This window comes from Ambystoma mexicanum, chromosome 1p (genome assembly GCF_040938575.1).
Source record: "Ambystoma mexicanum isolate Mex_15411 chromosome 1p, UKY_AmexF1_1, whole genome shotgun sequence".
NCBI classification, from domain to species: domain Eukaryota; kingdom Metazoa; phylum Chordata; class Amphibia; order Caudata; family Ambystomatidae; genus Ambystoma; species Ambystoma mexicanum.
In genome coordinates, this window is record NC_090921.1 from 28,232,931 (window position 1) to 28,260,439 (window position 27,509).

The following is a 27,509-nucleotide window of genomic DNA, read 5'->3' on the forward strand; positions in this document are numbered from 1 at the left end:
CCTCCTCTATGCGAGTGGAGCTTGCATTGCAGAGGCCCTTCATTTACTCCTTCAGTGTGGGGGTGCTTGCACAGCTCCATCCCATGCAGTTCCTTCTCGTTGCGAGTGTAGCATGCATTGTAGATGCCCTTCATTTACGCTTCAGTGTGTGGGGGGGGTGCTTGCACGGCTCCATCCCATGCAGTTCCTTCTCGTTGCGAGTGGAGCTTGCATTGCTGAGGCCCCTCATTTACCTGTTCAGTGTGGGGGGGTGCTTGCACTGCTCCATCCCATGCAGTCCCTTCTCTATACAAGTGCTGCTTGCATTACTGAGGCCCCTCATTTACCTCTTCAGTGTGGGGGTGCTTGCACTGCTACATCCCATGCAGTCCCTTCTTTATACAAGGGTAGCTTGCATTGCTGAGGCCCCACATTTACCTTTTCAGTGTGGGTGTGCTTGCACTGCTCCATCCCATGCAGTTCCTTCTCAATGCAAGTGCAGCTTGCATTGCCGAGGCCCTTTATTTACCCCGTCTGTGTGGGGGGTCTTGCACTGCTACATACCATGCAGCTCCTTCTCTATGCGAGTGGAGCTTGCATTGCTGAGGCCCCACATTTACCTCTTCAGTGTGGGGGTGCTTGCACTGCTACATTCCATGCAGTCCCTTGTTTATGCGAGTGGAGCTTCCATTGCTGAGGCCTCTCATTTACCTCTTCAGTGTGGGGGTGCTTGCACTGCTCCGTCCATGCAGTTCCTCCTCTATGCAAGTGTAGCTTGCTTCGCCGAGGCCCTTTATTTGCCTCTTCAGTGCGGGGGTGCTTGCACTGCTCCATCCCATGCAGTTCCTCCTCTATGCGAGTGCAGCTTGCATTGCTGAGGCCCCACATTTACCTCTTCAGTGTGGGGGTGCTTGCGCTGCTCCATCCCATGTAGTCCCTTTTCTATGCGAGTGCAGCTTGCATTGCTGAGGCCCCTCATTTACCTTTTCAGTGTGGGGGGTGCTTGCACTGCTCCATCCCTTGCAGTTCCACATCTACGCAAGGGCAGCTTGTATTGCTGAGGCCCCTCATTTAATCCTTCAGTGTGAGGGTGCTTGCACTGCTCCATCCCATGCAGTCCCTTCTCTATGTGAGTGTAGCTTGCATTGCTGAGGCCCCTCATTTAATCCTTCAGTGTGGGGGTGCTTTCATTGCTCCGTCCCATGCAGTTCCTTCTCTATGCGAGTGTAGCTTGCATTGCTGAGGCCCCTCATTTAATCCTTCAGTGTGGGGGTGCTTGCACTGCTCCATCCCATGCAGTCCCTTCTCTATGCGAGCATAGCTTGCATTGCTGAGGCCCTTCATTTACCTCTTCAGTGTGGGGGCGCTTGCACTGCTCCATCCCATGCAGTCCCTCCTCTATGCGAGTGGATCTTGCATTGCAGAGGCCCCTCATTTACTCCTTCAGTGTAGGGGTGCTTGCACAGCTCCATCCCATGCAGTTCCTTCTCTATGCGAGTGTAGCTTGCATTGTAGGTGCCCTTCATTTACGCTTCAGTGTGTGGGGGGGGTTGCTTGCACGGCTCCATCCCATGCAGTTCCTTCTCGTTGCGAGTGGAGCTTGCATTACTGAGGCCCCTCATTTACCTGTTCAGTGTGGGGGGGTGCTTGCACTGTTCCATCCCATGCAGTCCCTTCTCTATACGGGTGTTGCTTGCATTGCTGAGGCCCCTCATTTAATCCTTCAGTGTGGGGGTGCTTTCATTGCTCCGTCCCATGCAGTTCCTTCTCTATGCGAGTGTAGCTTGCATTGCTGACGCCCTTCATGTACCTCTTCAGTGTGGGGGGTGCTTGCACTGCTCCATCTCATGCAGTCCCTTCTCTATGCAAGTGTAGCTTGCATTTTTGAGACCCTTCATTCACCTCTTCAGTGTGGGGGTGCTTGCACTGCTCCATCCCATGCAGTCCATTCTCTATGCGGGTGGAGCTTGCATTGCTGAGGCCCCTCATTTGCCTCTTCAGTGTGGGGGCGCGTGCACTGTTCCATCTCATGCAGTCCCTTCTCTATGAGAGTGAAGCTTGCATTGCTGAGGCCCCTCATTTATCTCTTCAGTGTGAGGGTGCTTGCACTGCTCCATCCCATGCAGTCCCTTCTCTATGCAAGCGTAGCTTGCATTGCTGAGGCCCCTCATTTACCTCTTCAGTGTGAGGGTGCTTGCACTGGTCCATCTCGTGCAGTCCCTTCTCTATGCGAGTGGAGCTTGCATTGCTGAGGCCCCTCATTTACTCCTTCAGTGTGGGGGTGCTTGCACTGCTCCATCCCATGCAGTTCCTTCTCTATGTGAGTGTAGCTTGCATTGCTGTGGCCCTTCATTTACCTCTTCAGTGTGGGGTGCTTGCACTGCTCCATCCCATGCAGTCCCTTCTCTATGTGAGTGAAGCTTGCATTGCTGAGGCCCCTCATTTATCTCTTCAGTGTGAGGGTGCTTGCACTGCTCCATCCCATGCAGTTCCTTCTCTATGCGAGTGGAGCTTGCATTGCTGAAGCCCTTCACTTGCCTCTTCAGTGTGGGGTGCTTGCACTGCTCCATCCCATGCAGTTCCTTCCCTATGCGAGTGTAGCTTGCATTGCTAAGGCCCCTCTTTTAACTCTTCAGTGTGGGGGTGCTTGAACTGCTCCATCCCATGCAGTCCCTTCTCTATGCAAGTGTAGCTTACATTGCTGAGGCCCCTCATTTACCTCTTCAGTGTGGGGGTGCATGCACTGCTCCATCCCATGCAGTCCCTTCTCTGTGCAAGTGTAGCTTGCATTTCTGAGGCCCCTCATTTGCCTCTTCAATGTGGGGGTGCTTGCACTGCTCCATCCCGTGCAGTCCCTTCTCTATGCAAGTGTAGCTTGCATTGCTGAGGCCCCTCATTGACCTCTTCAGTGTGAGGGTGCTTGCACTGGTCCATCTCGTGCAGTCCCTTCTCTATGCGAGTGGAGCTTGCATTGCTGAGGCCCCTCATTTACTCCTTCAGTGTGGGGGTGCTTGCACTGCTCCATCCCATGCAGTTCCTTCTCTATGTGAGTGTAGCTTGCATTGCTGTGGCCCTTCATTTACCTCTTCAGTGTGAGGGTGCTTGCACTGCTCCATCCCATGCAGTTCCTTCTCTATGCGAGTGGAGCTTGCATTGCTGAAGCCCTTCACTTGCCTCTTCAGTGTGGGGGTGCTTGCACTGCTCCATCCCATGCAGTTCCTTCTCTATGCGAGTGTAGCTTGCATTGCTAAGGCCCCTCTTTTAACTCTTCAGTGTGGGGGTGCTTGAACTGCTCCATCCCATGCAGTCCCTTCTCTATGCAAGTGTAGCTTACATTGCTGAGGCCCCTCATTTACCTCTTCAGTGTGGGGGTGCATGCACTGCTCCATCCCATGCAGTCCCTTCTCTGTGCGAGTGTAGCTCGCATTTCTGAGGCCTCTCATTTACTACTTCAGTGTGGGGGGTGCTTGCACTGCTCCATCCCATGCAGTCCCTGTTCTATGCGAATGAAGCTTGCATTGCTGAGGCCCCTCATTTACTACTTCAGTGTGGGGGTGCTTGGACTGCTCCATCCCATGCAGTACCTTCTCTCTGCGAGTGCAGCTTGCATCGCTGAGGCCCCTCATTTACCTCTTCAGTGTGTGGGTGCTTGCACAGCTCCATCCCATGCAGTTCCTTCTCTATGCGAGTGGAGCTTGCATTGCTGAGGCCCCTCATTTACCTCTTCAGTGTGAGGGTGCTTGCACTGCTCCATCTCATGCAGTCCCTTCTCTATGCGAGTGGAGCTTTCATTGCTGAGGCCCCTCATTTACCTCTTCAGTGTGGGGGTGCTTGCACTGCTCCATCCCATGCAGTTCCTTCTCTATTGAGTGTAGCTTGCATTGCTGGAGCCCTTCATTCACCGCTTCAGTGTGGGGGTGCTTGCACTGCTCCATCCCATGTTACCTTCTGTATGCGAGTGCAGCTTGCATTGCTGAGGCCCTTCATTCACCTCTTCAGTGTGTGGGTGCTTGCACTGCTCCATCCCATGCAGTTCCTGCTCTATGCGGGCGTAGCTTGCATTGCAGAGGCCCTTGATTTACCTCTTCAGTGTGGGGGTGCTTGCACTGCTCCATCCCATGCAGTTCCTTCTCTATGCGGGCGTAGCTTGCATTGCAGAGGCCCTTCATTTACCTCTTCATTGTGGGGGGGCTTGCACTGCTCCATCCCATGCAGTTCCTCCTTTATGCGAGTGAAGCTTGCACTGCTGAGGCCCTTCATGCATCTGCTCAATGTGGGGGGGTGCTTGCACTGCTCCATCCCATGCAGTTCCTTCTCTATGCGAGTGGAGCTTGCATTGCTGAGGCCCCTCATTTAATCCTTCAGTGTGGGGGTGCTTGCACTGCTCCATCCCATGCAGTTCCTTCTCTATGCGAGTGTAGCTTGCATTGTAGATGCTCTTCATTTACGCTTCAGTGTGTGGGGGGGGGGTGCTTGCACGGCTCCATCCCATGCAGTTCCTTCTCGTTGCGAGTGGAGCTTGCATTGCTGAGGCCCCTCATTTACCTTTTCAGTGTGGGGGGAGTGCTTGCACTGCTCCATCCCATGCAGTCCCTTCTCTATACGAGTGTTGCTTGCATTACTGAGGCCCCTCATTTACCTCTTCAGTGTGGGGGTGCTTGCACTGCTACATCCCATGCAGTCCCTTCTTTATACGAGTGTAGCTTGCATTGCTGAGGCCCCACATTTACCTTTTCAGTGTGGGTGTGCTTGGACTGCTCCATTCCATGCAGTCCCTTGTTTATGCGAGTGGAGCTTCCATTGCTGAGGCCTCTCATTTACCTCTTCAGTGTGGGGGTGCTTGCACTGCTCCATCCCATGCAGTCCCTTCTCTATGCGAGTGAAGCTTGAATTTCTGAGGCCCTTCATTCATCTCTTCAGTGTGGGGGGTGCTTGCACTGCTCCGTCCATGCAGTTCCTCCTCTATGCAAGTGTAGCTTGCATTGCCGAGGCCCTTTATTTGCCTCTTCAGTGCGGGGGTGCTTGCACTGCTCCATCCCATGCAGTTCCTCCTCTATGCGAGTGCAGCTTGCATTGCTGAGGCCCCACATTTACCTCTTCAGTGTGGGGGTGCTTGCACTGCTCCATCCCATGTAGTCCTTTCTCTATGCGAGTGCAGCTTGCATTGCTGAGGCCCCTCATTTACCTTTTCAGTGTGGGGGTGCTTGCACTGCTCCATCCCATGCAGTTCCTTCTCTATGCGGGCGTAGCTTGCATTGCAGAGGCCCTTCATTTACCTCTTCATTGTGGGGGGGCTTGCACTGCTCCATCCCATGCAGTTCCTCCTTTATGCGAGTGAAGCTTGCACTGCTGAGGCCCTTCATGCATCTGCTCAATGTGGGGGGGTGCTTGCACTGCTCCATCCCATGCAGTTCCTTCTCTATGCGAGTGGAGCTTGCATTGCTGAGGCCCCTCATTTAATCCTTCAGTGTGGGGGTGCTTGCACTGCTCCATCCCATGCAGTTCCTTCTCTATGCGAGTGTAGCTTGCATTGTAGATGCTCTTCATTTACGCTTCAGTGTGTGGGGGGGGTGCTTGCACGGCTCCATCCCATGCAGTTCCTTCTCGTTGCGAGTGGAGCTTGCATTGCTGAGGCCCCTCATTTACCTTTTCAGTGTGGGGGGAGTGCTTGCACTGCTCCATCCCATGCAGTCCCTTCTCTATACGAGTGTTGCTTGCATTACTGAGGCCCCTCATTTACCTCTTCAGTGTGGGGGTGCTTGCACTGCTCCATCCCATGTTACCTTCTGTATGCGAGTGCAGCTTGCATTGCTGAGGCCCTTCATTCACCTCTTCAGTGTGTGGGTGCTTGCACTGCTCCATCCCATGCAGTTCCTGCTCTATGCGAGTGGAGCTTGCTTTTCTGAGGCCCTTCATTCACCTCTTCAGTGTGGGGGGTGCTTGGACTGCTCCATTCCATGCAGTCCCTTGTTTATGCGAGTGGAGCTTCCATTGCTGAGGCCTCTCATTTACCTCTTCAGTGTGGGGGTGCTTGCACTGCTCCATCCCATGCAGTCCCTTCTCTATGCGAGTGAAGCTTGAATTTCTGAGGCCCTTCATTCATCTCTTCAGTGTGGGGGGTGCTTGCACTGCTCCGTCCATGCAGTTCCTCCTCTATGCAAGTGTAGCTTGCATTGCCGAGGCCCTTTATTTGCCTCTTCAGTGCGGGGGTGCTTGCACTGCTCCATCCCATGCAGTTCCTCCTCTATGCGAGTGCAGCTTGCATTGCTGAGGCCCCACATTTACCTCTTCAGTGTGGGGGTGCTTGCACTGCTCCATCCCATGTAGTCCTTTCTCTATGCGAGTGCAGCTTGCATTGCTGAGGCCCCTCATTTACCTTTTCAGTGTGGGGGTGCTTGCACTGCTCCATCCCATGCAGTTCCGCATCTATGCAAGGGCAGCTTGTATTGCTGAGGCCCCTCATTTAATCCTTCAGTGTGAGGGTGCTTGCACTGCTCCATCCCATGCAGTCCCTTCTCTATGTGAGTGTAGCTTGCATTGCTGAGGCCCCTCATTTAATCCTTCAGTGTGGGGGTGCTTTCATTGCTCCATCCCATGCAGTTCCTTCTCTATGCGAGTGTAGCTTGCATTGCTGACGCCCTTCATGTACTTCTTCAGTGTGAGGGTGCTTGCACTGCTCCATCTCATGCAGTCCCTTCTCTATGCGAGTGGAGCTTGCATTGTTGAGGCCTCTCATTTACCTCTTCAGTGTGGGGGTGCTTGCACTACTCCATCCCCTGCAGTCCATTCTCTATGCGGGTGGAGCTTGCATTGCTGAGGCCCCTCATTTGCCTCTTCAGTGTGGGGGCGCGTGCACTGTTCCATCCCATGCAGTCCCTTCTCTATGCAAGTGTAGCTTGCATTGCTGAGGCCCCTCATTTACCTCTTCAGTGTGAGGGTGCTTGCACTGGTCCATCTCATGCAGTCCCTTCTCTATGCGAGTGGAGCTTGCATTGCTGAGGCCCCTCATTTGCTCCTTTAGTGTGGGGGTGCTTGCACTGCTCCATCCCATGCAGTTCCTTCTCTATGTGAGTGTAGCTTGCATTGCTGTGGCCCCTCATTTACTACTTCAGTGTGGGGGTGCTTGGACTGCTCCATCCCATGCAGTACCTTCTCTATGCGAGTGCAGCTTGCATCGCTGAGGCCCCTCATTTACCTCTTCAGTGTGGGGTGCTTGCACTGCTCCATCCTGTGCAGTTCCTTCTCTATGCAAGTGTAGCTTACATTTCTGAGGCTCCTCATTTACCTTTTCAGTATGGGGTGCTTGCACTGCTCCATCCCATGCAGTTCCTTCTCTATGCAAGTGTAGCTTACATTTCTGAGGCTCCTCATTTACCTTTTCAGTATGGGTGCTTGCACTGCTCCATCCCATGCAGTTCCTTCTCTATGCGAGCATAGCTTGCATTGCTGAGGCCCTTCATTTACCTCTTCAGTGTGGGGTGCTTGCACTGCTCCATCCTGTGCAGTCCCTCCTCTATGCGAGTGGAGCTTGCATTGCTGAGGCCCCTCATTTACCTCTTCAGTGTGGGGGTGCTTGCACTGCTCCATCTCATGCAGTCCCTTCTCTATGCGAGTGGAGCTTGCATTGCTGGAGCCCTTCATTCACCGCTTCAGTGTGGGGGTGCTTGCACTGCTCCATCCCATGCAGTCCCTTCTCTATGCGAGTGTAGCTTGCATTGCTGAGGCCCCTCAATTACCTCTTCAGTGCGAGGGTGCTTGCACAGCTCCATCCCATGCAGTCCCTTCTCTATGCAAGTGTAGCTTACATTGCTGAGGCCCCTCATTTACCTCTTCAGTGTGGGGGTGCTTGCACTGCTCCATCCCATGCAGTTCCTTCTCTATTGAGTGTAGCTTGCATTGCTGGAGCCCTTCATTCACCGCTTCAGTGTGGGGGTGCTTGCACTGCTCCATCCCATGTTACCTTCTGTATGCGAGTGCAGCTTGCATTGCTGAGGCCCTTCATTCACCTCTTCAGTGTGTGGGTGCTTGCACTGCTCCATCCCATGCAGTTCCTGCTCTATGCGGGCGTAGCTTGCATTGCAGAGGCCCTTGATTTACCTCTTCAGTGTGGGGGTGCTTGCACTGCTCCATCCCATGCAGTTCCTTCTCTATGCGGGCGTAGCTTGCATTGCAGAGGCCCTTCATTTACCTCTTCATTGTGGGGGGGCTTGCACTGCTCCATCCCATGCAATCCCTTCTCTATGCGAGTGTAGCTTCCATTGCTGAGGTCCTTCATTTACCCTTTTAGTGTGGGGGTGCTTGCACTGCTCCATCCCATGCAGTTCCTTATCTATGCGAGTGAAGCTTGCATTGCTGAGGCCCCTCATTTAATCCTTCAGTGTGGGGGTGCTTGCACTGCTCCATCCCATGCAGTCCCTTCTCCATGTGAGCATAGCTTGCATTGCTGAGGCCCTTCATTTACCTCTTCAGTGTGGGGGCGCTTGCACTGCTCCATCCCATGCAGTCCCTCCTCTATGCGGGTGGAGCTTGCATTGCAGAGGCCCCTCATTTACTCCTTCAGTGTGGGGGTGCTTGCACAGCTCCATCCCATGCAGTTCCTTCTCTATGCGAGTGTAGCTTGCATTGTAGATGCCCTTCATTTACGCTTCAGTGTGTGGGGGGGGGGGGTGCTTGCACGGCTCCATCCCATGCAGTTCCTTCTCGTTGCGAGTGGAGCTTGCATTGCTGAGGCCCCTCATTTACCTTTTCAGTGTGGGGGGGAGTGCTTGCACTGCTCCATCCCATGCAGTCCCTTCTCTATACGAGTGTTGCTTGCATTACTGAGGCCCCTCGTTTACCTCTTCAGTGTGGGGGTGCTTGCACTGCTACATCCCATGCAGTCCCTTCTTTATACAGTGTAGCTTGCATTGCTGAGGCCCCACATTTACCTTTTCAGTGTGGGTGTGCTTGCACTGCTCCATCCCATGCAGTCCCTTCTTTATGCGAGTGGAGCTTGCTTTTCTGAGGCCCTTCATTCACCTCTTCAGTGTGGGGGGTGCTTGGACTGCTCCATTCCATGCAGTCCCTTGTTTATGCGAGTGGAGCTTGCATTGCTGAGGCCCCTCATTTACCTCTTCAGTGTGGGGGTGCTTGCACTGCTCCATCCCATGCAGTCCCTTCTCTATGCGAGTGAAGCTTGAATTTCTGAGGCCCTTCATTCATCTCTTCAGTGTGGGGGGTGCTTGCACTGCTCCGTCCATGCAGTTCCTCCTCTATGCAAGTGTAGCTTGCATTGCCGAGGCCCTTTATTTGCCTCTTCAGTGCGGGGGTGCTTGCACTGCTCCATCCCATGCAGTTCCTCCTCTATGCGAGTGCAGCTTGCATTGCTGAGGCCCCACATTTACCTCTTCAGTGTGGGGGTGCTTGCACTGCTCCATCCCATGTAGTCCCTTCTCTATGCGAGTGCAGCTTGCATTGCTGAGGCCCCTCATTTACCTTTTCAGTGTGGGGGTGCTTGCACTGCTCCATCCCATGCAGTTCCGCATCTATGCAAGGGCAGCTTGTATTGCTGAGGCCCCTCATTTAATCCTTCAGTGTGAGGGTGCTTGCACTGCTCCATCCCATGCAGTCCCTTCTCTATGTGAGTGTAGCTTGCATTGCTGAGGCCCCTCATTTACTCCTTCAGTGTGGGGGTGCTTTCATTGCTCCATCCCATGCAGTTCCTTCTCTATGCGAGTGTAGCTTGCATTGCTGACGCCCTTCATGTACCTCTTCAGTGTGAGGGTGCTTGCACTGCTCCATCCCATGCAGTCCCTTCTCTATGCGAGTGGAGCTTGCATTTTTGAGACCCTTCATTCACCTCTTCAGTGTGGGGGTGCTTGCACTACTCCATCCCATGCAGTCCATTCTCTATGCGGGTGGAGCTTGCATTGCTGAGGCCCCTCATTTGCCTCTTCAGTGTGGGGGCGCGTGCACTGTTCCATCCCATGCAGTCCCTTCTCTATGCAAGTGTAGCTTGCATTGCTGAGGCCCCTCATTTACCTCTTCAGTGTGAGGGTGCTTGCACTGGTCCATCTCATGCAGTCCCTTCTCTATGCGAGTGGAGCTTGCATTGCTGAGGCCCCTCATTTGCTCCTTCAGTGTGGGGGTGCTTGCACTGCTCCATCCCATGCAGTTCCTTCTCTATGTGAGTGTAGCTTGCATTGCTGTGGCCCTTCATTTACCTCTTCAGTGTGGGGTGCTTGCACTGCTCCATCCCATGCAGTCCCTTCTCTATGTGAGTGAAGCTTGCATTGCTGAGGCCCCTCATTTATCTCTTCAGTGTGAGGGTGCTTGCACTGCTCCATCCCATGCAGTCCCTTCTCTATGCAAGTGTAGCTTGCATTGCTGAGGCCCCTCATTTACCTCTTCAGTGTGAGGGTGCTTGCACTGGTCCATCTCGTGCAGTCCCTTCTCTATGCGAGTGGAGCTTGCATTGCTGAGGCCCCTCATTTACTCCTTCGGTGTGGGGGTGCTTGCACTGCTCCATCCCATGCAGTTCCTTCTCTATGTGAGTGTAGCTTGCATTGCTGTGGCCCTTCATTTACCTCTTCAGTGTGAGGGTGCTTGCACTGCTCCATCCCATGCAGTTCCTTCTCTATGCGAGTGGAGCTTGCATTGCTGAAGCCCTTCACTTGCCTCTTCAGTGTGGGGTGCTTGCACTGCTCCGTCCCATGCAGTTCCTTCCCTATGCGAGTGTAGCTTGCATTGCTAAGGCCCCTCTTTTAACTCTTCAGTGTGGGGGTGCTTGAACTGCTCCATCCCATGCAGTCCCTTCTCTATGCAAGTGTAGCTTACATTGCTGAGGCCCCTCATTTACCTCTTCAGTGTGGGGGTGCATGCACTGCTCCATCCCATGCAGTCCCTTCTCTGTGCAAGTGTAGCTTGCATTTCTGAGGCCCCTCATTTGCCTCTTCAATGTGGGGGTGCTTGCACTGCTCCATCCCGTGCAGTCCCTTCTCTATGCAAGTGTAGCTTGCATTGCTGAGGCCCCTCATTGACCTCTTCAGTGTGAGGGTGCTTGCACTGGTCCATCTCGTGCAGTCCCTTCTCTATGCGAGTGGAGCTTGCATTGCTGAGGTCCCTCATTTACTCCTTCAGTGTGGGGGTGCTTGCACTGCTCCATCCCATGCAGTTCCTTCTCTATGTGAGTGTAGCTTGCATTGCTGTGGCCCTTCATTTACCTCTTCAGTGTGAGGGTGCTTGCACTGTTCCATCCCATGCAGTTCCTTCTCTATGCGAGTGGAGCTTGCATTGCTGAAGCCCTTCACTTGCCTCTTCAGTGTGGGGGTGCTTGCACTGCTCCATCCCATGCAGTTCCTTCTCTATGCGAGTGTAGCTTGCATTGCTAAGGCCCCTCTTTTAACTCTTCAGTGTGGGGGTGCTTGAACTGCTCCATCCCATGCAGTCCCTTCTCTATGCAAGTGTAGCTTACATTGCTGAGGCCCCTCATTTACCTCTTCGGTGTGGGGGTGCATGCACTGCTCCATCCCATGCAGTCCCTTCTCTGTGCGAGTGTAGCTCGCATTTCTGAGGCCTCTCATTTACTACTTCAGTGTGGGGGGTGCTTGCACTGCTCCATCCCATGCAGTCCCTGTTCTATGCGAATGAAGCTTGCATTGCTGAGGCCCCTCATTTACTACTTCAGTGTGGGGGTGCTTGGACTGCTCCATCCCATGCAGTACCTTCTCTCTGCGAGTGCAGCTTGCATCGCTGAGGCCCCTCATTTACCTCTTCAGTGTGTGGGTGCTTGCACAGCTCCATCCCATGCAGTTCCTTCTCTATGCGAGTGGAGCTTGCATTGCTGAGGCCCCTCATTTACCTCTTCAGTGTGAGGGTGCTTGCACTGCTCCATCTCATGCAGTCCCTTCTCTATGCGAGTGGAGCTTTCATTGCTGAGGCCCCTCATTTACCTCTTCAGTGTGGGGGTGCTTGCACTGCTCCATCCCATGCAGTTCCTTCTCTATTGAGTGTAGCTTGCATTGCTGGAGCCCTTCATTCACCGCTTCAGTGTGGGGGTGCTTGCACTGCTCCATCCCATGTTACCTTCTGTATGCGAGTGCAGCTTGCATTGCTGAGGCCCTTCATTCACCTCTTCAATGTGTGGGTGCTTGCACTGCTCCATCCCATGCAGTTCCTGCTCTATGCGGGCGTAGCTTGCATTGCAGAGGCCCTTGATTTACCTCTTCAGTGTGGGGGTGCTTGCACTGCTCCATCCCATGCAGTTCCTTCTCTATGCGGGCGTAGCTTGCATTGCAGAGGCCCTTCATTTACCTCTTCATTGTGGGGGGGCTTGCACTGCTCCATCCCATGCAGTTCCTCCTTTATGCGAGTGAAGCTTGCACTGCTGAGGCCCTTCATGCATCTGCTCAATGTGGGGGGGTGCTTGCACTGCTCCATCCCATGCAGTTCCTTCTCTATGCGAGTGGAGCTTGCATTGCTGAGGCCCCTCATTTAATCCTTCAGTGTGGGGGTGCTTGCACTGCTCCATCCCATGCAGTTCCTTCTCTATGCGAGTGTAGCTTGCATTGTAGATGCTCTTCATTTACGCTTCAGTGTGTGGGGGGGGGGGTGCTTGCACGGCTCCATCCCATGCAGTTCCTTCTCGTTGCGAGTGGAGCTTGCATTGCTGAGGCCCCTCATTTACCTTTTCAGTGTGGGGGGAGTGCTTGCACTGCTCCATCCCATGCAGTCCCTTCTCTATACGAGTGTTGCTTGCATTACTGAGGCCCCTCATTTACCTCTTCAGTGTGGGGGTGCTTGCACTGCTACATCCCATGCAGTCCCTTCTTTATACGAGTGTAGCTTGCATTGCTGAGGCCCCACATTTACCTTTTCAGTGTGGGTGTGCTTGCACTGCTCCATCCCATGCAGTCCCTTCTTTATGCGAGTGGAGCTTGCTTTTCTGAGGCCCTTCATTCACCTCTTCAGTGTGGGGGGTGCTTGGACTGCTCCATTCCATGCAGTCCCTTGTTTATGCGAGTGGAGCTTCCATTGCTGAGGCCTCTCATTTACCTCTTCAGTGTGGGGGTGCTTGCACTGCTCCATCCCATGCAGTCCCTTCTCTATGCGAGTGAAGCTTGAATTTCTGAGGCCCTTCATTCATCTCTTCAGTGTGGGGGGTGCTTGCACTGCTCCGTCCATGCAGTTCCTCCTCTATGCAAGTGTAGCTTGCATTGCCGAGGCCCTTTATTTGCCTCTTCAGTGCGGGGGTGCTTGCACTGCTCCATCCCATGCAGTTCCTCCTCTATGCGAGTGCAGCTTGCATTGCTGAGGCCCCACATTTACCTTTTCAGTGTGGGGGTGCTTGCACTGCTCCATCCCATGCAGTTCCGCATCTATGCAAGGGCAGCTTGTATTGCTGAGGCCCCTCATTTAATCCTTCAGTGTGAGGGTGCTTGCACTGCTCCATCCCATGCAGTCCCTTCTCTATGTGAGTGTAGCTTGCATTGCTGAGGCCCCTCATTTAATCCTTCAGTGTGGGGGTGCTTTCATTGCTCCATCCCATGCAGTTCCTTCTCTATGCGAGTGTAGCTTGCATTGCTGACGCCCTTCATGTACCTCTTCAGTGTGAGGGTGCTTGCACTGCTCCATCTCATGCAGTCCCTTCTCTATGCGAGTGGAGCTTGCATTGTTGAGGCCTCTCATTTACCTCTTCAGTGTGGGGGTGCTTGCACTACTCCATCCCCTGCAGTCCATTCTCTATGCGGGTGGAGCTTGCATTGCTGAGGCCCCTCATTTGCCTCTTCAGTGTGGGGGCGCGTGCACTGTTCCATCCCATGCAGTCCCTTCTCTATGCAAGTGTAGCTTGCATTGCTGAGGCCCCTCATTTACCTCTTCAGTGTGAGGGTGCTTGCACTGGTCCATCTCATGCAGTCCCTTCTCTATGCGAGTGGAGCTTGCATTGCTGAGGCCCCTCATTTGCTCCTTTAGTGTGGGGGTGCTTGCACTGCTCCATCCCATGCAGTTCCTTCTCTATGTGAGTGTAGCTTGCATTGCTGTGGCCCCTCATTTACTACTTCAGTGTGGGGGTGCTTGGACTGCTCCATCCCATGCAGTACCTTCTCTATGCGAGTGCAGCTTGCATCGCTGAGGCCCCTCATTTACCTCTTCAGTGTGGGGTGCTTGCACTGCTCCATCCTGTGCAGTTCCTTCTCTATGCAAGTGTAGCTTACATTTCTGAGGCTCCTCATTTACCTTTTCAGTATGGGGTGCTTGCACTGCTCCATCCCATGCAGTTCCTTCTCTATGCAAGTGTAGCTTACATTTCTGAGGCTCCTCATTTACCTTTTCAGTATGGGTGCTTGCACTGCTCCATCCCATGCAGTTCCTTCTCTATGCGAGCATAGCTTGCATTGCTGAGGCCCTTCATTTACCTCTTCAGTGTGGGGTGCTTGCACTGCTCCATCCTGTGCAGTCCCTCCTCTATGCGAGTGGAGCTTGCATTGCTGAGGCCCCTCATTTACTCCTTCAATGTGGGGGTGCTTGCACTGCTCCATCTCATGCAGCCCCTTCTCTATGCGAGTGTAGCTTGCATTGCTGAGGCCCCTCATTTACCTCTTCAGTGTGGGGGTGCTTGCACTGCTCCATCTCATGCAGTCCCTTCTCTATGCGAGTGGAGCTTGCATTGTTGAGGCCTCTCATTTACCTCTTCAGTGTGGGGGTGCTTGCACTACTCCATCCCCTGCAGTCCATTCTCTATGCGGGTGGAGCTTGCATTGCTGAGGCCCCTCATTTGCCTCTTCAGTGTGGGGGCGCGTGCACTGTTCCATCCCATGCAGTCCCTTCTCTATGCAAGTGTAGCTTGCATTGCTGAGGCCCCTCATTTACCTCTTCAGTGTGAGGGTGCTTGCACTGGTCCATCTCATGCAGTCCCTTCTCTATGCGAGTGGAGCTTGCATTGCTGAGGCCCCTCATTTGCTCCTTTAGTGTGGGGGTGCTTGCACTGCTCCATCCCATGCAGTTCCTTCTCTATGTGAGTGTAGCTTGCATTGCTGTGGCCCCTCATTTACTACTTCAGTGTGGGGGTGCTTGGACTGCTCCATCCCATGCAGTACCTTCTCTATGCGAGTGCAGCTTGCATCGCTGAGGCCCCTCATTTACCTCTTCAGTGTGGGGTGCTTGCACTGCTCCATCCTGTGCAGTTCCTTCTCTATGCAAGTGTAGCTTACATTTCTGAGGCTCCTCATTTACCTTTTCAGTATGGGGTGCTTGCACTGCTCCATCCCATGCAGTTCCTTCTCTATGCAAGTGTAGCTTACATTTCTGAGGCTCCTCATTTACCTTTTCAGTATGGGTGCTTGCACTGCTCCATCCCATGCAGTTCCTTCTCTATGCGAGCATAGCTTGCATTGCTGAGGCCCTTCATTTACCTCTTCAGTGTGGGGTGCTTGCACTGCTCCATCCTGTGCAGTCCCTCCTCTATGCGAGTGGAGCTTGCATTGCTGAGGCCCCTCATTTACTCCTTCAATGTGGGGGTGCTTGCACTGCTCCATCTCATGCAGCCCCTTCTCTATGCGAGTGTAGCTTGCATTGCTGAGGCCCCTCATTTACCTCTTCAGTGTGGGGGTGCTTGCACTGCTCCATCTCATGCAGTCCCTTCTCTATGCGAGTGGAGCTTGCATTGCTGGAGCCCTTCATTCACCGCTTCAGTGTGGGGGTGCTTGCACTGCTCCATCCCATGCAGTCCCTTCTCTATGCGAGTGTAGCTTGCATTGCTGAGGCCCCTCAATTACCTCTTCAGTGCGAGGGTGCTTGCACAGCTCCATCCCATGCAGTCCCTTCTCTATGCAAGTGTAGCTTACATTGCTGAGGCCCCTCATTTACCTCTTCAGTGTGGGGGTGCTTGCACTGCTCCATCCCATGCAGTTCCTTCTCTATTGAGTGTAGCTTGCATTGCTGGAGCCCTTCATTCACCGCTTCAGTGTGGGGGTGCTTGCACTGCTCCATCCCATGTTACCTTCTGTATGCGAGTGCAGCTTGCATTGCTGAGGCCCTTCATTCACCTCTTCAGTGTGTGGGTGCTTGCACTGCTCCATCCCATGCAGTTCCTGCTCTATGCGAGCGTAGCTTGCATTGCAGAGGCCCTTGATTTACCTCTTCAGTGTGGGGGTGCTTGCACTGCTCCATCCCATGCAGTTCCTTCTCTATGCGGGCGTAGCTTGCATTGCAGAGGCCCTTCATTTACCTCTTCATTGTGGGGGGGCTTGCACTGCTCCATCCCATGCAATCCCTTCTCTATGCGAGTGTAGCTTCCATTGCTGAGGTCCTTCATTTACCCTTTTAGTGTGGGGGTGCTTGCACTGCTCCATCCCATGCAGTTCCTTCTCTATGCGAGTGAAGCTTGCATTGCTGAGGCCCCTCATTTAATCCTTCAGTGTGGGGGTGCTTGCACTGCTCCATCCCATGCAGTCCCTTCTCTATGTGAGCATAGCTTGCATTGCTGAGGCCCTTCATTTACCTCTTCAGTGTGGGGGCGCTTGCACTGCTCCATCCCATGCAGTCCCCTCCTCTATGCGGGTGGAGCTTGCATTGCAGAGGCCCCTCATTTACTCCTTCAGTGTGGGGGTGCTTGCACAGCTCCATCCCATGCAGTTCCTTCTCTATGCGAGTGTAGCTTGCATTGTAGATGCCCTTCATTTACGCTTCAGTGTGTGGGGGGGGGTGCTTGCACGGCTCCATCCCATGCAGTTCCTTCTCGTTGCGAGTGGAGCTTGCATTGCTGAGGCCCCTCATTTACCTTTTCAGTGTGGGGGGGAGTGCTTGCACTGCTCCATCCCATGCAGTCCCTTCTCTATACGAGTGTTGCTTGCATTACTGAGGCCCCTCGTTTACCTCTTCAGTGTGGGGGTGCTTGCACTGCTACATCCCATGCAGTCCCTTCTTTATACAGTGTAGCTTGCATTGCTGAGGCCCCACATTTACCTTTTCAGTGTGGGTGTGCTTGCACTGCTCCATCCCATGCAGTCCCTTCTTTATGCGAGTGGAGCTTGCTTTTCTGAGGCCCTTCATTCACCTCTTCAGTGTGGGGGGTGCTTGGACTGCTCCATTCCATGCAGTCCCTTGTTTATGCGAGTGGAGCTTGCATTGCTGAGGCCCCTCATTTACCTCTTCAGTGTGGGGGTGCTTGCACTGCTCCATCCCATGCAGTCCCTTCTCTATGCGAGTGAAGCTTGAATTTCTGAGGCCCTTCATTCATCTCTTCAGTGTGGGGGGTGCTTGCACTGCTCCGTCCATGCAGTTCCTCCTCTATGCAAGTGTAGCTTGCATTGCCGAGGCCCTTTATTTGCCTCTTCAGTGCGGGGGTGCTTGCACTGCTCCATCCCATGCAGTTCCTCCTCTATGCGAGTGCAGCTTGCATTGCTGAGGCCCCACATTTACCTCTTCAGTGTGGGGGTGCTTGCACTGCTCCATCCCATGTAGTCCCTTCTCTATGCGAGTGCAGCTTGCATTGCTGAGGCCCCTCATTTACCTTTTCAGTGTGGGGGTGCTTGCACTGCTCCATCCCATGCAGTTCCGCATCTATGCAAGGGCAGCTTGTATTGCTGAGGCCCCTCATTTAATCCTTCAGTGTGAGGGTGCTTGCACTGCTCCATCCCATCCAGTCCCTTCTCTATGTGAGTGTAGCTTGCATTGCTGAGGCCCCTCATTTACTCCTTCAGTGTGGGGGTGCTTTCATTGCTCCATCCCATGCAGTTCCTTCTCTATGCGAGTGTAGCTTGCATTGCTGACGCCCTTCATGTACCTCTTCAGTGTGAGGGTGCTTGCACTGCTCCATCCCATGCAGTCCCTTCTCTATGCGAGTGGAGCTTGCATTTTTGAGACCCTTCATTCACCTCTTCAGTGTGGGGGTGCTTGCACTACTCCATCCCATGCAGTCCATTCTCTATGCGGGTGGAGCTTGCATTGCTGAGGCCCCTCATTTGCCTCTTCAGTGTGGGGGTGCGTGCACTGTTCCATCCCATGCAGTCCCTTCTCTATGCAAGTGTAGCTTGCATTGCTGAGGCCCCTCATTTACCTCTTCAGTGTGAGGGTGCTTGCACTGGTCCATCTCATGCAGTCCCTTCTCTATGCGAGTGGAGCTTGCATTGCTGAGGCCCCTCATTTGCTCCTTCAGTGTGGGGGTGCTTGCACTGCTCCATCCCATGCAGTTCCTTCTCTATGTGAGTGTAGCTTGCATTGCTGTGGCCCTTCATTTACCTCTTCAGTGTGAGGGTGCTTGCACTGCTCCATCCCATGCAGTTCCTTCTCTATGCGAGTGGAGCTTGCATTGCTGAAGCCCTTCACTTGCCTCTTCAGTGTGGGGTGCTTGCACTGCTCCATCCCATGCAGTTCCTTTTCTATGCGAGTGTAGCTTGCATTGCTAAGGCCCCTCTTTTAACTCTTCATTGTGGGGGTGCTTGAACTGCTCCATCCCATGCAGTCCCTTCTCTATGCATGTGTAGCTTACATTGCTGAGGCCCCTCATTTACCTCTTCAGTGTGGGGGTGCATGCACTGCTCCATCCCATGCAGTCTCTTCTCTGTGCAAGTGTAGCTTGCATTTCTGAGGCCCCTCATTTGCCTCTTCAATGTGGGGGTGCTTGCACTGCTCCATCCCATGCAGTTCATTCTCTATGCAAGTTTAGCTTGCATTGCTGAGGCCCCTCATTTGCTCCTTCAGTGTGGGGGTGCTTGCACTGCTCCATCCCATGCAGTTCCTTCTCTATGTGAGTGTAGCTTGCATTGCTGTGGCCCTTCATTTACCTCTTCAGTGTGAGGGTGCTTGCACTGCTCCATCCCATGCAGTTCCTTCTCTATGTGAGTGTAGCTTGCATTGCTGTGGCCCTTCATTTACCTCTTCAGTGTGAGGGTGCTTGCACTGCTCCATCCCATGCAGTTCCTTCTCTATGTGAGTGTAGCTTGCATTGCTGTGGCCCTTCATTTACCTCTTCAGTGTGAGGGTGCTTGCACTGCTCCATCCCATGCAGTTCCTTCTCTATGCGAGTGGAGCTTGCATTGCTGAAGCCCTTCACTTGCCTCTTCAGTGTGGGGGTGCTTGCACTGCTCCATCCCATGCAGTTCCTTCTCTATGCGAGTGGAGCTTGCATTGCTGAGGCCCCTCATTTAATCCTTCAGTGTGGGGGTGCTTGCACTGCTCCATCCCATGCAGTCCCTTCTCTATGCGAGCATAGCTTGCATTGCTGAGGCCCTTCATTTACCTCTTCAGTGTGGGGGCGCTTGCACTGCTCCATCCCATGCAGTCCCTCCTCTATGCGAGTGGAGCTTGCATTGCAGAGGCCCCTCATTTACTCCTTCAGTGTGGGGGTGCTTGCACAGCTCCATCCCATGCAGTTCCTTCTCTATGTGAGTGTAGCATGCATTGTAGATGCCCTTCATTTACGCTTCAGTGTGTGGGGGGGTGCTTGCATGGCTCCATCCCATGCAGTTCCTTCTCGTTGCGAGTGGAGCTTGCATTGCTGAGGCCCCTCATTTACCTGTTCAGTGTGGGGGGGTGCTTGCACTGCTCCATCCCATGCAGTCCCTTCTCTATACAAGTGCTGCTTGCATTACTGAGGCCCCTCATTTACCTCTTCAGTGTGGGGGTGCTTGCACTGCTACATCCCATGCAGTCCCTTCTTTATACAAGGGTAGCTTGCATTGCTGAGGCCCCACATTTACCTTTTCAGTGTGGGTGTGCTTGCACTGCTCCATCCCATGCAGTCCCTTCTTTATGCGAGTGGAGCTTGCTTTTCTGAGGCCCTTCATTCACCTCTTCAGTGTGGGGGGTGCTTGGACTGCTCCATCCCATGCAGTTCCTTCTCTATGCAAGTGCAGCTTGCATTGCCGAGGCCCTTTATTTACCCCGTCTGTGTGGGGGGTCTTGCACTGCTACATACCATGCAGCTCCTTCTCTATGCGAGTGGAGCTTGCATTGCTGAGGCCCCACATTTACCACTTCAGTGTGGGGGTGCTTGCACTGCTACATTCCATGCAGTCCCTTGTTTATGCGAGTGGAGCTTCCATTGCTGAGGCCTCTCATTTACCTCTTCAGTGTGGGGGTGCTTGCACTGCTCCATCCCATGCAGTCCCTTCTCTATGCGAGTGAAGCTTGAATTTCTGAGGCCCTTCATTCACCTCTTCAGTGTGGGGGGTGCTTGCACTGCTCCGTCCATGCAGTTCCTCCTCTATGCAAGTGTAGCTTGCATCGCCGAGGCCCTTTATTTGCCTCTTCAGTGCGGGGGTGCTTGCACTGCTCCATCCCATGCAGTTCCTCCTCTATGCGAGTGCAGCTTGCATTGCTGAGGCCCCACATTTACCTCTTCAGTGTGGGGGTGCTTGCACTGCTCCATCCCATGTAGTCCCTTCTCTATGCGAGTGCAGCTTGCATTGCTGAGGCCCCTCATTTACCTTTTCAGTGTGGGGGGTGCTTGCACTGCTCCATCCCTTGCAGTTCCACATCTACGCAAGGGCAGCTTGTATTGCTGAGGCCCCTCATTTAATCCTTCAGTGTGAGGGTGCTTGCACTGCTCCATCCCATGCAGTCCCTTCTCTATGTGAGTGTAGCTTGCATTGCTGAGGCCCATCATTTAATCCTTCAGTGTGGGGGTGCTTTCATTGCTCCGTCCCATGCAGTTCCTTCTCTATGCGAGTGTAGCTTGCATTGCTGAGGCCCCTCATTTAATCCTTCAGTGTGGGGGTGCTTGCACTGCTCTATCCCATGCAGTCCCTTCTCTATGCGAGCATAGCTTGCATTGCTGAGGCCCTTCATTTACCTCTTCAGTGTGGGGGCGCTTGCACTGCTCCATCCCATGCAGTCCCTCCTCTATGCGAGTGGAGCTTGCATTGCAGAGGCCCCTCATTTACTCCTTCAGTGTGGGGGTGCTTGCACAGCTCCATCCCATGCAGTTCCTTCTCTATGCGAGTGTAGCTTACATTGTAGATGCCCTTCATTTACGCTTCAGTGTGTGGGGGGGGTGCTTGCACGGCTCCATCCCATGCAGTTCCTTCTCGTTGCGAGTGGAGCTTGCATTACTGAGGCCCCTCATTTACCTGTTCAGTGTGGGGGGGTGCTTGCACTGCTCCATCCCATGCAGTCCCTTCTTTATACGAGTGTAGCTTGCATTGCTGAGGCCCCACATTTACCTTTTCAGTGTGGGTGTGCTTGCACTGCTCCATCCCATGCAGTCCCTTCTTTATGCGAGTGGAGCTTGCTTTTCTGAGGCCCTTCATTCACCGCTTCAGTGTGGGGGGTGCTTGGACTGCTCCATCCCATGCAGTTCCTTCTCTATGCAAGTGCAGCTTGCATTGCCGAGGCCCTTTATTTACCCCTTCTGTATGGGGGGTCTTGCACTGCTACATCCCATGCAGCTCCTTCTCTATGCGAGTGGAGCTTGCATTGCTGAGGCCCCACATTTACCTCTTCAGTGTGGGGGTGCTTGCACTGCTCCATCCCATGCAGCTCCTTCTCTATATGAGGGGAGCTTGCATTGCGGAAGCCTCTCATTTACCTCTTCAGTGTGGGGGGGCTTGCACTGCTCCATCCCATGCAGTCCCTTCTCTATGCGAGTGAAGCTTGCATCGCTGAGGCCCCTCATTTACCTCTTCAGTGTGGGGTGCTTGCACTGCTCCATCCTGTGCAGTTCCTTCTCTATGCAAGTGTAGCTTACATTTCTGAGGCTCCTCATTTACCTTTTCAGTATGGGGTGCTTGCACTGCTCCATCCCATGCAGTTCCTTCTCTATGCAAGTGTAGCTTACATTTCTGAGGCTCCTCATTTACCTTTTCAGTATGGGTGCTTGCACTGCTCCATCCCATGCAGTTCCTTCTCTATGCGAGCATAGCTTGCATTGCTGAGGCCCTTCATTTACCTCTTCAGTGTGGGGTGCTTGCACTGCTCCATCCTGTGCAGTCCCTCCTCTATGCGAGTGGAGCTTGCATTGCTGAGGCCCCTCATTTACTCCTTCAATGTGGGGGTGCTTGCACTGCTCCATCTCATGCAGCCCCTTCTCTATGCGAGTGTAGCTTGCATTGCTGAGGCCCCTCATTTACCTCTTCAGTGTGGGGGTGCTTGCACTGCTCCATCTCATGCAGTCCCTTCTCTATGCAAGTGTAGCTTACATTGCTGAGGCCCCTCATTTACCTCTTCAGTGTGGGGGTGCTTGCACTGCTCCATCCCATGCAGTTCCTTCTCTATTGAGTGTAGCTTGCATTGCTGGAGCCCTTCATTCACCGCTTCAGTGTGGGGGTGCTTGCACTGCTCCATCCCATGTTACCTTCTGTATGCGAGTGCAGCTTGCATTGCTGAGGCCCTTCATTCACCTCTTCAGTGTGTGGGTGCTTGCACTGCTCCATCCCATGCAGTTCCTGCTCTATGCGAGCGTAGCTTGCATTGCAGAGGCCCTTGATTTACCTCTTCAGTGTGGGGGTGCTTGCACTGCTCCATCCCATGCAGTTCCTTCTCTATGCGGGCGTAGCTTGCATTGCAGAGGCCCTTCATTTACCTCTTCATTGTGGGGGGGCTTGCACTGCTCCATCCCATGCAATCCCTTCTCTATGCGAGTGTAGCTTCCATTGCTGAGGTCCTTCATTTACCCTTTTAGTGTGGGGGTGCTTGCACTGCTCCATCCCATGCAGTTCCTTCTCTATGCGAGTGAAGCTTGCATTGCTGAGGCCCCTCATTTAATCCTTCAGTGTGGGGGTGCTTGCACTGCTCCATCCCATGCAGTCCCTTCTCTATGTGAGCATAGCTTGCATTGCTGAGGCCCTTCATTTACCTCTTCAGTGTGGGGGCGCTTGCACTGCTCCATCCCATGCAGTCCCTCCTCTATGCGGGTGGAGCTTGCATTGCAGAGGCCCCTCATTTACTCCTTCAGTGTGGGGGTGCTTGCACAGCTCCATCCCATGCAGTTCCTTCTCTATGCGAGTGTAGCTTGCATTGTAGATGCCCTTCATTTACGCTTCAGTGTGTGGGGGGGGGGGTGCTTGCACGGCTCCATCCCATGCAGTTCCTTCTCGTTGCGAGTGGAGCTTGCATTGCTGAGGCCCCTCATTTACCTTTTCAGTGTGGGGGGGAGTGCTTGCACTGCTCCATCCCATGCAGTCCCTTCTCTATACGAGTGTTGCTTGCATTACTGAGGCCCCTCGTTTACCTCTTCAGTGTGGGGGTGCTTGCACTGCTACATCCCATGCAGTCCCTTCTTTATACAGTGTAGCTTGCATTGCTGAGGCCCCACATTTACCTTTTCAGTGTGGGTGTGCTTGCACTGCTCCATCCCATGCAGTCCCTTCTTTATGCGAGTGGAGCTTGCTTTTCTGAGGCCCTTCATTCACCTCTTCAGTGTGGGGGGTGCTTGGACTGCTCCATTCCATGCAGTCCCTTGTTTATGCGAGTGGAGCTTGCATTGCTGAGGCCCCTCATTTACCTCTTCAGTGTGGGGGTGCTTGCACTGCTCCATCCCATGCAGTCCCTTCTCTATGCGAGTGAAGCTTGAATTTCTGAGGCCCTTCATTCATCTCTTCAGTGTGGGGGGTGCTTGCACTGCTCCGTCCATGCAGTTCCTCCTCTATGCAAGTGTAGCTTGCATTGCCGAGGCCCTTTATTTGCCTCTTCAGTGCGGGGGTGCTTGCACTGCTCCATCCCATGCAGTTCCTCCTCTATGCGAGTGCAGCTTGCATTGCTGAGGCCCCACATTTACCTCTTCAGTGTGGGGGTGCTTGCACTGCTCCATCCCATGTAGTCCCTTCTCTATGCGAGTGCAGCTTGCATTCCTGAGGCCCCTCATTTACCTTTTCAGTGTGGGGGTGCTTGCACTGCTCCATCCCATGCAGTTCCGCATCTATGCAAGGGCAGCTTGTATTGCTGAGGCCCCTCATTTAATCCTTCAGTGTGAGGGTGCTTGCACTGCTCCATCCCATGCAGTCCCTTCTCTATGTGAGTGTAGCTTGCATTGCTGAGGCCCCTCATTTACTCCTTCAGTGTGGGGGTGCTTTCATTGCTCCATCCCATGCAGTTCCTTCTCTATGCGAGTGTAGCTTGCATTGCTGACGCCCTTCATGTACCTCTTCAGTGTGAGGGTGCTTGCACTGCTCCATCCCATGCAGTCCCTTCTCTATGCGAGTGGAGCTTGCATTTTTGAGACCCTTCATTCACCTCTTCAGTGTGGGGGTGCTTGCACTACTCCATCCCATGCAGTCCATTCTCTATGCGGGTGGAGCTTGCATTGCTGAGGCCCCTCATTTGCCTCTTCAGTGTGGGGGCGCGTGCACTGTTCCATCCCATGCAGTCCCTTCTCTATGCAAGTGTAGCTTGCATTGCTGAGGCCCCTCATTTACCTCTTCAGTGTGAGGGTGCTTGCACTGGTCCATCTCATGCAGTCCCTTCTCTATGCGAGTGGAGCTTGCATTGCTGAGGCCCCTCATTTGCTCCTTCAGTGTGGGGGTGCTTGCACTGCTCCATCCCATGCAGTTCCTTCTCTATGTGAGTGTAGCTTGCATTGCTGTGGCCCTTCATTTACCTCTTCAGTGTGAGGGTGCTTGCACTGCTCCATCCCATGCAGTTCCTTCTCTATGCGAGTGGAGCTTGCATTGCTGAAGCCCTTCACTTGCCTCTTCAGTGTGGGGTGCTTGCACTGCTCCATCCCATGCAGTTCCTTCTCTATGCGAGTGTAGCTTGCATTGCTAAGGCCCCTCTTTTAACTCTTCATTGTGGGGGTGCTTGAACTGCTCCATCCCATGCAGTCCCTTCTCTATGCATGTGTAGCTTACATTGCTGAGGCCCCTCATTTACCTCTTCAGTGTGGGGGTGCATGCACTGCTCCATCCCATGCAGTCTCTTCTCTGTGCAAGTGTAGCTTGCATTTCTGAGGCCCCTCATTTGCCTCTTCAATGTGGGGGTGCTTGCACTGCTCCATCCCATGCAGTTCATTCTCTATGCAAGTTTAGCTTGCATTGCTGAGGCCCCTCATTTGCTCCTTCAGTGTGGGGGTGCTTGCACTGCTCCATCCCATGCAGTTCCTTCTCTATGTGAGTGTAGCTTGCATTGCTGTGGCCCTTCATTTACCTCTTCAGTGTGAGGGTGCTTGCACTGCTCCATCCCATGCAGTTCCTTCTCTATGTGAGTGTAGCTTGCATTGCGGTGGCCCTTCATTTACCTCTTCAGTGTGAGGGTGCTTGCACTGCTCCATCCCATGCAGTTCCTTCTCTATGTGAGTGTAGCTTGCATTGCTGTGGCCCTTCATTTACCTCTTCAGTGTGAGGGTGCTTGCACTGCTCCATCCCATGCAGTTCCTTCTCTATGCGAGTGGAGCTTGCATTGCTGAAGCCCTTCACTTGCCTCTTCAGTGTGGGGGTGCTTGCACTGCTCCATCCCATGCAGTTCCTTCTCTATGCGAGTGGAGCTTGCATTGCTGAGGCCCCTCATTTAATCCTTCAGTATGGGGGTGCTTGCACTGCTCCATCACATGCAGTCCCTTCTCTATGCGAGCATAGCTTGCATTGCTGAGGCCCTTCATTTACCTCTTCAGTGTGGGGGCGCATGCACTGCTCCATCCCATGCAGTCCCTCCTCTATGCGAGTGGAGCTTGCATTGCAGAGGCCCCTCATTTACTCCTTCAGTGTGGGGGTGCTTGCACAGCTCCATCCCATGCAGTTCCTTCTCTATGTGAGTGTAGCATGCATTGTAGATGCCCTTCATTTACGCTTCAGTGTGTGGGGGGGTGCTTGCATGGCTCCATCCCATGCAGTTCCTTCTCGTTGCGAGTGGAGCTTGCATTGCTGAGGCCCCTCATTTACCTGTTCAGTGTGGGGGGGTGCTTGCACTGCTCCATCCCATGCAGTCCCTTCTCTATACAAGTGCTGCTTGCATTACTGAGGCCCCTCATTTACCTCTTCAGTGTGGGGGTGCTTGCACTGCTACATCCCATGCAGTCCCTTCTTTATACAAGGGTAGCTTGCATTGCTGAGGCCCCACATTTACCTTTTCAGTGTGGGTGTGCTTGCACTGCTCCATCCCATGCAGTCCCTTCTTTATGCGAGTGGAGCTTGCTTTTCTGAGGCCCTTCATTCACCTCTTCAGTGTGGGGGGTGCTTGGACTGCTCCATCCCATGCAGTTCCTTCTCTATGCAAGTGCAGCTTGCATTGCCGAGGCCCTTTATTTACCCCGTCTGTGTGGGGGGTCTTGCACTGCTACATACCATGCAGCTCCTTCTCTATGCGAGTGGAGCTTGCATTGCTGAGGCCCCACATTTACCTCTTCAGTGTGGGGGTGCTTGCACTGCTACATTCCATGCAGTCCCTTGTTTATGCGAGTGGAGCTTCCATTGCTGAGGCCTCTCATTTACCTCTTCAGTGTGGGGGTGCTTGCACTGCTCCATCCCATGCAGTCCCTTCTCTATGCGAGTGAAGCTTGAATTTCTGAGGCCCTTCATTCACCTCTTCAGTGTGGGGGGTGCTTGCACTGCTCCGTCCATGCAGTTCCTCCTCTATGCAAGTGTAGCTTGCATCGCCAAGGCCCTTTATTTGCCTCTTCAGTGCGGGGGTGCTTGCACTGCTCCATCCCATGCAGTTCCTCCTCTATGCGAGTGCAGCTTGCATTGCTGAGGCCCCACATTTACCTCTTCAGTGTGGGGGTGCTTGCACTGCTCCATCCCATGTAGTCCCTTCTCTATGCGAGTGCAGCTTGCATTGCTGAGGCCCCTCATTTACCTTTTCAGTGTGGGGGGTGCTTGCACTGCTCCATCCCTTGCAGTTCCACATCTACGCAAGGGCAGCTTGTATTGCTGAGGCCCCTCATTTAATCCTTCAGTGTGAGGGTGCTTGCACTGCTCCATCCCATGCAGTCCCTTCTCTATGTGAGTGTAGCTTGCATTGCTGAGGCCCCTCATTTAATCCTTCAGTGTGGGGGTGCTTTCATTGCTCCGTCCCATGCAGTTCCTTCTCTATGCGAGTGTAGCTTGCATTGCTGAGGCCCCTCATTTAATCCTTCAGTGTGGGGGTGCTTGCACTGCTCCATCCCATGCAGTCCCTTCTCTATGCGAGCATAGCTTGCATTGCTGAGGCCCTTCATTTACCTCTTCAGTGTGGGGGCGCTTGCACTGCTCCATCCCATGCAGTCCCTCCTCTATGCGAGTGGAGCTTGCATTGCAGAGGCCCCTCATTTACTCCTTCAGTGTGGGGGTGCTTGCACAGCTCCATCCCATGCAGTTCCTTCTCTATGCAAGTGTAGCTTACATTGTAGATGCCCTTCATTTACGCTTCAGTGTGTGGGGGGGGTGCTTGCACGGCTCCATCCCATGCAGTTCCTTCTCGTTGCGAGTGGAGCTTGCATTACTGAGGCCCCTCATTTACCTGTTCAGTGTGGGGGGGTGCTTGCACTGCTCCATCCCATGCAGTCCCTTCTTTATACGAGTGTAGCTTGCATTGCTGAGGCCCCACATTTACCTTTTCAGTGTGGGTGTGCTTGCACTGCTCCATCCCATGCAGTCCCTTCTTTATGCGAGTGGAGCTTGCTTTTCTGAGGCCCTTCATTCACCGCT